Raw genomic sequence first — 10,567 nt, 5'->3', positions numbered from 1 at the left:
TTGTCTGGTCCTCTGACTCTGCTGTTCTAAAAAAAAAAAAAAAAAAAACAAAAACGTGTTGAGCCACACTGGTGTGTGGCAACCAGAGACAAGAAATGGAGGTCAGCGGTTCATAGTAATATTGAAAGGACCAGGGCTTGTGAGTTTAAGTAAACAAAGAGATGAGCGGATACAAGGTAAGCTGCTCTAATGTCACTGCCAGTTACGAGCGCTCCATCACTTACTGGAGGAAGCAGGAAGGGGGAACATCACGGTGAAGGCTGGAATTGCACACCAGGTCTTCTTCCTTCGGGGCTCTGTGAATGTGCCTTTCCCACCTCACTTCCTGGGGTGACCCAGCAGGGCTGACCCAAGCCCTGGGCTACACAAGCGGGCCTGTGTGGCCGGCCGAACCGCTCTGAGCCCACAGGCCCAGCTGAGAGATCTCGGCCGGGACCTCTGGACAAGAGATGCCATCCGCACAGGCTGCAACCCTATGCTGCCAAAGGCCACTGTGCAGAGTAACCCCACTGAGGAAGGAGTCACCTGCCTCCTCTCTTCCCAAGTTCGCCCTTCTCAAGGGAGCCCCGGAGGCTTCTGAGGGAGAAAGATAGACTGGGGCACGGGTGCAGCTCACAGACAGTCATGCCGTTAGCTCGTCTTCACATGGTGGGGAGGCATTTCTGAAACTTCAAAATCCTGCAAGAACGCATCTTGTCCAGCAAGGGTAGAAGTGGAAAGTCTGAGGTGTCGAGGAGAGGAATCAGGGAATGTACAGTCAGCCCCTCCTGAGAGACAGGCTGGGGAATCTGACCAGTAGAATCCTTACGCCCTCAGAGAACTCCACTAATGGTCCTAACAGGAAGCAGGAGAGGAGGCACCGACAGATGCTTCAAAAAGGCCAACAGGAGACTGATAAACAAGAAAAGGAGCAGATGCAGAAATCCGGGGAACCGATGGCTGCCAGAGGGAAGGGGGGATGGGCAAAACGGGTGAAGGGGAGTCGGAGAGACAGGCTTCCGGCTGCGGGATGAAGAAGTCACGGGGCTGAAAGGTGCGGCAGAGAGAAGACAGTCAATGGGGTTGTAACAGCGCCGTGCGGTGACAGAAGGTGGCTGCATTTGCGGTGAGCAGAGCATAACCTATTGACATGTCCAATCACTACGCTGTACACCCAAAACTAATGTAATGTTGTGTGTCAACTATACTTCAGTTGTAAACAAATAAGGCAAATGGTCCAAGCTCTGTCGGTTAAGCGTGAGGAAAAGGAACATGAAATCAGAGAGGTGCCTTATCCTAATTTTTTTTTTTAACTCAAGCAGGACTTTCTCAGAGAGCCTCACCGGATCTCACAATTCTCTTCCTCTATGATGAATCTAGCAACTTCATTCACATCCTTGGCCGAACGCTGCCAGACCAGCCGCTTCCACCCTTTCCAGGCAGCTGAGGCCGTGGCCCCTGGCCCAGTTCAGATGCCTCTGACAACGGAAAGCTTTGCCTGTCCCCAGTCTTGCCTCTGCTTGCTGAGTAGCATGCTCTGTGGCCCGTGGCTCTTGGCTGGACCGACATGGAAGGATGTGGCAGAGGAGCTTTCCTGACCAAGTGGTCTCCCTCTGTCCACCGCGTGGGGGGCCGGACTCCCGGCTCCTGTCCCACAGTGCTGTGGTTGAGTTCTTTCCTCGGGAGATAAATGGCACTTGTCAAAGAAAATGCAAATATAAATAATCTAAAACTTGCCCGGTGATAGCTGCCTGGGATGCTAACGGAATGCCCACATCTGATTCTGTGTTCCCAGGACAAGACTGACCTCTGCAACTGATCTGATTTACACTAATCCACCCCGGGGACCACAGGACCAGAAAACAATGTGGTTGATTGCAGTGTCCTGCGTGGTACCTTCTCTCCCACGTGCTGACATTTTCCCCGAGAACAAGGCCCGACTGGATGGTGTGCGCTAAGATGTGCATCTGTTAGGCCTTTGGGGACAGCGATGCGAAGGCTCCAGAATCGGGGGAGTGAGGGCTCATCTGCAAAAGCTGTACAACTGCACTTTGGAAAAGATTATCAGTTTCTTCATTTAGTAAAAAAGTCTGATTTTTTAACAGTGCACTCAACCCAGCTGAAAGCCTGCTTCCCAGCCTTTTTTACAGTCAGGTGTGGTCATTTGACTAAGTTCTTCCCAGCGAGTTATTAGCAGAAGTGTTGTGTGAAACTTCTAAGAAGTCTATGAAATTGAAAAGAGGTGAACGTNTGGAGGAGGGCACTTGTGGGGATGAGCACTGAGTGTTATGTGGAAACTAATTTGACAATAAACTATTAAAAAAAATAGAAAAGAGGTGAACGCTTCTTTGTCCCTTCCTGTTATTCTGCTTCCAGGAACACAGAAGCTGGGGCTTCAGCTTCCATTCTGGACCATGAAGACAAAGGCTACTCTACGATTGGTAGAGCAGACCAGGTCAGGTCTTTGAAGTCTTCCTGAGGCTGTCAAAGACAATCCCGGGTGCCTGGACTACAAATGTCCAGGCTGCTTTTATACGACAGATAAATAGAATTCTGTCCCATTTACACAGCTATTACTAGAGTTATTCTATTACACACAGTAGAATCCAGTCCTATCTGACTGGAGTATCAGCTTGCATCAACTTCATAGCAAACCAAAAATTCTATCTTCAGGTTTTGATGACATTTTAAGAGGAAGGTTTTCAAAACGGAGCCAGAACAATTTAAGAGGCAAAGGGGAACAGCAATATTACAAAAGCAACCATTAATTTGGCTTTCTTCTCCTTCCCTTTTGTTCCTCTCTATCCATGTTTTCCTTCCAAGATTTATGACGGTTAATATCCTTCTTTTTGTGGTAGAAGTTGGAGCAGTGGTTATCTCAGAGGTGGGAGGCTTGCTCTCTGAGCAGGGGCACAAAGGGGTCTTCTAGGGCCTTGAAAATGATCTCTATCTTGACCTACGTGATGGTTACACAAATACATTCTTATGTTAACGATTGTCAGTTGCACCTCTAAGATTTGTACGTTTCATTGTATGTAAATCACACTTGAATAAAAACAATTTATAAAAATCCTTTCTAAACTCCCACACCTTTTTTTGGAGCTTTAAAAAATATTTATTATTGAAATGTAGTTGACAAACTGTTATATTAGCTGCAGGTGTACAACATAGTGGTTTGACAACTGTATACGTTACTCAGTGCTCACCACGGTAAGGGTAGTTATCACCTGTCACTACACATTATTCCAATATTATTAACTATAATCCCTGTGCTGTCTTTTTCATCTCCATGACTTGTTTATGTAACTAGAAATGTGTACCTCTTAATCCTTTTATCTATTGCACCCACCCCTCCATGCACACACTCATCTCCCCTCTGGCATTTGTCTTCATTTGTCCTCTGTATGAGTCTGTTTCTGTTTGTTTGGTTTTCTAGATTCTACATATAAGTGAAATCATGTGGCATTTCCTTTTCTCTGTGTGATTTATCCCGCTTAGCCTAATACCCTCTAGGCCCATTATTTTTTATGTCTGAGTAACATTTCATTGCACATGTATACCACATCTTTATCCATTCATCTATCAATGGACATTTGGGTTGCTTCCATATCTTGGCTATTGTAAATAATGCAACAGTAAACACAGGATACATGTATCTTTTTGAATTAGTGTTTTCACTTTTTAAAAAAAATTTTTTTAATATTTTACTTATTTCTGAGAGAGAAAGACAGCGTGAGCAGGGGACGGTCAGAGAGAGAGGGAGATACAGAATCCAAAACAGGCTCCAGGCTCTGAGCTGGCAGTCAGCACAGAGCCTGATGTGGGGCTTGAACCCACCAACTGTGAGATCATGACCTGAGCTAAAGTCTGACGCTTAACCGACTGAGCCAGTCAGGCGCCCCTTCACTTTCTTTGAATAAATACTCAGTAGTGGAAATACTGGATCATGGGATATTTCTATGTTTAATTTCCTGAGGAAACTCCATACCGTTTTCCACAATGGTGGCACCAATTTACACTCCCACAGAAGTGCCTCAGGGATCCCTTTCCTCCACATCCTCCCTAACACTTCCTTTTTAACACCATATTTCATTGTGGTTTTGTTTTGAATTTCTCTGACAGTTAGTGATATTGAACACCTTTTTATGTACCTGTATGCCTTCTTTGGAAAAGTGTCTGTTCAGGTCTCTGCCCATTTTTTTTTAATGTTTTTTATTTATTTCTAGGAGAGAGAGAGAGACAGCGTGAGCAGGGAAGGGTCAGAGAGAGAGGGAGTCACAGACTCTGAAACAGGCTCCAGGCTCTGAGCTGGCAGTCAGCACAGAGCCCGACGCGGGGCTCGAACCCACGACCCGCGAGACCATGACCTAAGCGAAAGTCGAACGGTTAACTGACTAAGCCACCCAGGCGCCCCTCTGCCCATTTTTTAATTAGCTTGTTGGCTGATTGGTTGGTTGGTGGTGAGTTGCATAAGTTCTGTATGTATTGCGGATATTCACCTTTTATTAAATATATCATTTGCAAATATCTTCACCCCTACAGTAACTTGCCTTTTTGTTTTGTTGATGGTTTCCTTTGTTGTGCTAAAGCTTTTTATTTTGGTGTAGTGCTAATAGTTTATTTTTGCTTTTCTTTCCCTCTAATGAAGAGACATATCCATAAGTATATTGCTAACAGTGATGCCCAAGAGATTACTGCCTAGATTTTACTTTCAGAGTTTTATGGCTTCAGATCTCACATTGAGATTTTTTTTAATTTTTTTAATGTTTATTTTTGAGAGAGAGAGAATGAGTGGAGGAGGGGCAGAGAGAGAGAGGGAGACACAGAATCTGAAGCAGGCTCCAGGCTCTGAGCTGGCAGCACAGAGCCTGAGGCAGGGCTCGAACCCACGGACTGTGAGATCATGACCTGAGCTGAAGTCAGATGCTTAACTGACTGAGCCACCCAGGCACCCCTCACATTGAGATCCTTAATCCATTTTGAGTTTATTTTTGTGTGTGCTGTACAAAAGCGATCCAGTTTCATTCTTTTGCATGTAGCTGTCCAGTTTTCCCAACGCTACTTGTTGAAGAAACTATCTTTTCCTCATTGTATATTTGTGCCTCCTCTGTTGTAGGGTAATTGACCATATAAGTATAGATACATTTCTGGACTCTCTATCCTGTTCCACTGATCTATGTGTCTATTTTTGTGACAGTGTCATATTGTTTTGATTAGTATAGCTTTGTAGCATACTGTGAAATATAAGATCGTGGCACCTCCAACTTTGTTCTCTTTTCTCAAGGTTGCTTTGGTTATCGCGGTCTTACTGGGCTATCCATACAAATTTTAGGATTGTTAGCTCTAGTTCTGTGAAAAAATACCATTGGTATTTTGGCAGGGATTCCATTGAATCTATAGGCTATCTGTTAAGTCGTATGCCTCTATATGTCATCATGGATATTTTAGTCTTAGAAGTATTTTTCCTCCCTATTATGTGCTATTCAGGATTTCTATAATTTTGACATTCTCCCCTTCCTCTTTACCCAATTTTGTCAGATTGGGAAAAGGCCCATTTAATATTCACTTTTCCAGAAACCCTTGCAGCCAGGGTTGTCAGGCTGCAAGCACTAGCCAATGAGAAATAAGAAGTCTGCTAAGGAGGGCTTCGAGAAAAGTTATCATTTTCTTACTTAAAAAAAGGGNCCTGCTCACACTGTCTCTCTCTCTCTCCTAGAAATAAATAAAAATATTTAAAAAAAAAAAAAGGGAATCGATTTGGGTGATGATGATATGTCAACATAAGTACATCATTGTAACAAATGGCCCACAGGTAGGGGACGTCGATAATGGGGGAGGCTGTGCGTGTGGTGAGGGGTTGTTTACGGGGACTCTGTGCCTGCAGCTCAGTCTTACTTTGAACCTAAAACTGCTTTACAGACTAAAGTCTCTTGGTCATTCAGCTCACATGTCCTTTGCCCTTTATACTCTCCACCTCCCATTTGCTCCAAATGTAGATGCTTTTCTTAAGGTCATGAAGCAAAAAGTCAGAGCTAGGGATGGTGGAGCAGAAAGCTGAAGTCTGGGCTGTTGAGGACCACGTCTGAGAAGCTGCACCAGCCTCGTGACCTTCGTGTACCTTGTGGCCTTCATGCGACGGGAGAAGGAGAAACCTGTATGTGTTTAAGCCTCTGTGGTTTGGGGTTCCAGGCTCACTAGAAATAGAAGGGCTTTAGCTCTGTCTGTGTCAAGGACACAAGGGGAGTCACAGGTGCTGATTCACTGTGGCTTCCTATTCCGGCAGAGCATGGGCCCGGGGGGGAGAGAGGGAAACCCTGAACATGAAGCCCCGTCTGTGTGCTCCTCGCCCAGCCTCTCTTCACAACAGCCTCGCTGCTCACTGAGGGATCTGAGTTCCTGGCCACGGAAGGAGCTGGGGCGGGGGCAGTGGTGACAACATGTAGATCTTAGTCTGTATAAACTTTTAGCAGAGCTGGTAGTAAAGCATTACATCAACTGCACTGCTGTTTCTCAATCTTATTTTTAACCAATTTCCGTTCTTGATAGACACAAGCTGTACTTTCTATAGTTTGTGTTAAGAAAATCAGGGCTTTCCCTTCTCCTGGAAAACTCCCAATTTTCAAACCACACGTACTACCGTTTTCCCCACCCAGAAACTTGTGATACGTCTCCCCATGCCTCTTGAGATTCTCTGGTGTAATCCAAGTTTCCTATGATTCTGCAAACTGGACAGAAACCTCGGCCCGGCAGCTCTGGTGATGCCACGCCTCGGGGGGGGAAGGCAGGGTGCATAGCGACAGAAGCAGGTAAAGGGAAGGAAAACAGAGGAAAGGCTGGCCCGGGAAAAGGAACAGAGCATCAGTTTCGACCTGAGTTGGCGTAACTTCTGCAGGATCAGCCGGCACCTGACTCCAACCACACCACCGTTTCACTGAGGAAACCTGTAACCCTTCCACCTCTAAGGACTGTCTGCCCTTCCTCCTCTGCTCCTGGTCAACACTGAAAGGCAGTCTAAGCTAACAGCCAGCTGCCTTCTGCTGTTTCAAAGGAGGCCTGAGCTGCTAAAAGCTACCTGGCAGTCTGGGCTGGAAGCTGTGTGTAGCCAAGGGGACCGAGGGTGGGGGATTTTTAGTCCTGTTCTTGGTCTGAAGGTCAGTTTTACAGGGACAGCAGACAGAGAAGGGGGGGCGGGGGAGAAAGGTCAGACAACCTCTTCAAGATTCTTTAAATAAAGGAACAGTCTCCTCCCAAGTTCATAGTCCCGTTTCACTACCAAATCCAGACCCTTATAAACATTCATGCTCATAAATGCTCAATGACACAGTGAATTCCATAGAGAGCCACAGAAGATGGTATCTTCCCCCTATTCCCTATGTATCCAAAACAGTTAGATACAGGGAGGGAGGGAGGGAAGAAAGATGACAGCCCCTGGGATCTGGGGTTAGAGCATGAACTAGAACACATGAAAGGGATCCCAGGGAACTAGGGTTGAAGGTCATTCCTTTGTGGGTTCAAGAAAAGAGTGAATGCCCAATAGCAGGGAGCCTGGTGACCATGCGGACACTCCCTATGAGAAGCAGATGACAGGGTCTTATACCCTTGCCTATGCCCTCGTGTCCTTCTGTGTGGGATTTACAGGACTTCTAGGGGCTGCTGGGGGAGATGGCTCTAACCTGGACCCTCCCAGCACAGGGGGAGCAGAGTCCAGTGGTGAAGGCCATGGACTCCTAAGCCAGACCGCCTGGCTCTCAAGTTCAGAATTCAGCTCTTCCATTAACCAGCTGTCTGACTTTTGGCAAATTATTTAACACACACACACCCCTCAGTTTTCTCATCTATAAAATGGGAATGAGTGTGCCAAACTCATAGAATTTTTTTTATTGCCTATATTCCTTATGCTGTACTTTCCACCCCTGTGGCATATTTATTTTATAGCTGGGTATCTGTACCTCTTAATCCCCTTCACCTATTCATCCATCCCCATACACCCTCTCCTCTCTGGCAACCACCAGTTTGTTCTCTATGTTTAGGAGTCTGTTTCACAGAATGCTTTCATGATTAAATGGGTTCATCTTTAAAAAGCTCTTAGCAGAGTGCCTGATACACAATATCGGAATGGGCAGTAAATGCTGGCTGAGGTACTCATTTCCTGTGTCTGCTATAATAAATTGTCACAAACACTGTGGCTTCACACAACAGAAAGCTGGTCTCTCATAGTTCTGGGGGCCACAAATCCAAAACCAGTAAGTATGACTGGTCTGAGGAAACCTAGCCCCTGCGTCTTCCTTCGCCGGTGGCAGTGGCGTTCCTTGGCTTGTGGTCACATCCCTCCAGTCTCGGCCCTGGTGATGCTGTTGCCTTCCCCTCTTCTGTCTGCAATCCCCCTCTGCCTCCTTCTGATAAGAATACCTGTGCGGGGCCACCTGGGTGGCGCAGGTGTCCAACTTAGGCTCAGGTCGTGATCTCGCGGTTCATAAATTCGAGCCTGGCGTCAGGCTCTGTGCTGACAGCTCAGAGCCTGGAGCCTGCTTTGGATTCTGTCTCCCTCTCTCTCGGCCCCTCCCGTGCTCACACTCTGTCTCTCTCTCTAAAAAAATAAATAAACATTAAAAAAAAAAAAGAATATCTCTGATGACCTTTAAGGACCACACAGATTATGCAGGATAACCCCCCCATCGTAAGATTCTTCATCACACCCACCAAGTCCTTTCTCACCATGTAAGGCAGCGCTCACAGGTTCCAGGGATTAGGACAGGCATATCTTTTAGGGAGGCCGTTATTCAGCCACCACAGCTGGTATTATTGCCCAGAAGACCGGAGTCTGATTGACAGCAAGCAGGTGGACCGAGTGAAGGAAGGAGAGGTCTCTGCAGAGGGGGGTTGGGGTATGGTTACCAGCAGCGGGTGGCAAAACCCACGATGCCCCCTAAGGAGTCCGAAAGGGGCAGGCCTGAAGAGTACTCCTGAGATGCCAGTCCTGGGCTGCGCCTTCTTGTTCTCTTCTTCAGTGGAGCACCAGCACCGGGGATGTGGTGGGGGGGGGCACCANCACCGGGGATGGAGGGGGCACCAGCACTGGGGATGTGGGGGGCACCAGCACTGGGGATGTGGGGGGGGAGCCAGCACCGGGGATGGAGGGGGCACCAGCACTGGGGATGTGGGGGGCACCAGCACTGGGGATGTGGGGGGGGAGCCAGCACCGGGGATGGAGGGGGCACCAGCACTGGGGATGTGGGGGGCACCAGCACTGGGGATGTGGGGGGGGAGCCAGCACCGGGGATGGAGGGGGCACCAGCACTGGGGATGTGGGGGGCACCAGCACTGGGGATGTGGGGGGGGAGCCAGCACCGGGGATGGAGGGGGCACCAGCACTGGGGATGTGGGGGGCACCAGCACTGGGGATGTGGGGGGGGAGCCAGCACCGGGGATGGAGGGGGCACCAGCACTGGGGATGTGGGGGGCACCAGCACTGGGGATGTGGGGGGGGAGCCAGCACCGGGGATGGAGGGGGCACCAGCACTGGGGATGTGGGGGGCACCAGCACTGGGGATGTGGGGGGGGAGCCAGCACCGGGGATGGAGGGGGCACCAGCACTGGGGATGTGGGGGGCACCAGCACTGGGGATGTGGGGGGGGAGCCAGCACCGGGGATGGAGGGGGCACCAGCACTGGGGATGTGGGGGGCACCAGCACTGGGGATGTGGGGGGGGAGCCAGCACCGGGGATGGAGGGGGCACCAGCACTGGGGATGTGGGGGGGGCGCCAGCACCGGGGATGTCGGGGGCAAGGCTGCAGAACTGAAGGACACCGCTCTAGACTGGAATCATGGGAAAGGCCAGACAAGTGGCCTCTAAAAGAGGATGGGGGCACCTGGGCAGCTCAGTCAGCTAAGCATTTGACTCTTGATCTCAGTTCAGGACACAATCTCGTGGTACCTGAGTTGAGCCCCATGTCAGGCTCTGGGCTGACAGTGCCGAGCTTGCTTGGGATTCTCTCTCCCTCCCTCTCTCTCTGCCCCTCCCTCTCTCAAAATAAACAAACATTAAAAAATATATATATATTTAAAAGAGGACATGCAGGTGGGGAAGGGCATAAATGGCACCTCCGAGCCTGCCTAAGGCCACTGCGGGGGCTCAGAAAGGGTAATACACAAACCGATTGGGGGCAAAATGTGCCGGTACAGGAGAGCAATGAGATCTCAAAGCCTACTCGGATATGCCGGTCTAGAATCATCTCTCTCACTCCCCAGGAGAGCTCCATTTCTCTCTGGTGTCCGGTAGTTCCTCATGCAGTGTTGTTTCTCTAAAGTTGCAGAACCCAAATCCCACCCATCTCTGCCTACACTGCCACATCGTCCCGAATGCATGCCAAAGCCCGTCCTCCCCTGGGTGACCCCGATGCACTTCTATTCTCTCTCCACTTCCAACTTCATCCCTCTGGAGACCATTCCTCACTCGGCAGCACACGGCCCTCTCACATCCTCCATCTCATCACGTCACTCTCCTCTTACAGCCCATAAGTGACTTCCTACTGCTTACAGACGGAATCCCAAGTCCTTACTGACATCTGTCTAGTCTTCCACGGTCACG

This window comes from Crocuta crocuta, unplaced genomic scaffold, assembly GCF_008692635.1.
Source record: "Crocuta crocuta isolate KB4526 unplaced genomic scaffold, BGI_CrCroc_1.0 scaffold267, whole genome shotgun sequence".
Lineage (NCBI taxonomy): Eukaryota > Metazoa > Chordata > Mammalia > Carnivora > Hyaenidae > Crocuta > Crocuta crocuta.
Note: the sequence above shows the minus strand (reverse complement) of the source record.